This window comes from Lathyrus oleraceus, chromosome 3, assembly GCF_024323335.1.
Source record: "Lathyrus oleraceus cultivar Zhongwan6 chromosome 3, CAAS_Psat_ZW6_1.0, whole genome shotgun sequence".
Taxonomy (NCBI): Eukaryota; Viridiplantae; Streptophyta; class Magnoliopsida; order Fabales; family Fabaceae; genus Lathyrus; species Lathyrus oleraceus.
Genome location: NC_066581.1, coordinates 236,480,700 through 236,481,315, shown reverse-complemented (window position 1 = coordinate 236,481,315; position 616 = coordinate 236,480,700). Strand labels below are relative to the sequence as shown.

Here is a 616-nt window from a genome sequence, read left to right as displayed (position 1 = left end):
TCTGCCAACAATTTCGAACTAAAACCATCTTTATTGCAATTAGTGCAACAAAACCAATTTGCGGGTCTCGCTACTAAGTATCCAAATCAACATTTAAAAGTCTTTATCCAACTGGCCGACACCTTTAAATCTAACGGTGCTTCACCTGATGCGATTCGTTTAAGATTATTTCCTTTCTCCCTCCGAGATAGAGCACGTTCGTGGTTAGATTCACTTCCAGCTAACTCAATAACTACCTGGGAAGACCTTAGGAGAGTATTCCTTGCTAGATATTTTCCCCCTAGTAAGACTGTTGTTGTTCGAAACCAAATAACTAGATTTACTCAAAACCAAGGAGAATCACTTTTTGAAGCTTGGGAGAGATACAAGGAGCTGTTAAGAGTCTGTCCACACCATGGCCTAGAACAATGGTTGGTCATTCATACCTTCTACAATGGACTCCATTATAACACAAAGATGAGCATCGACGCTGCCGCTGGTGGCGCGTTGATGAACAAACCTTACCCTGAAGCTTGTGACCTAATTGAGGATATGGCCCAAAACCATTACCAATGGGGAACTGAACGAGCATCAGTAGAGAAAAAGGAGACCCAAGGTGGAATACATGAGATAAGTT

General features: G+C 41.9%; 1 non-coding gene across 1 annotated transcript; it reads right to left on the bottom strand.

The window, feature by feature from the left end:
* Positions 1-294: 294 nt before the first annotated feature.
* LOC127133583 (small nucleolar RNA R71) lies at positions 295-401 on the bottom strand. The gene has a single exon (XR_007807538.1). It is a non-coding gene; the product is annotated as a small nucleolar RNA R71 (small nucleolar RNA).
* Positions 402-616: the final 215 nt, after the last annotated feature.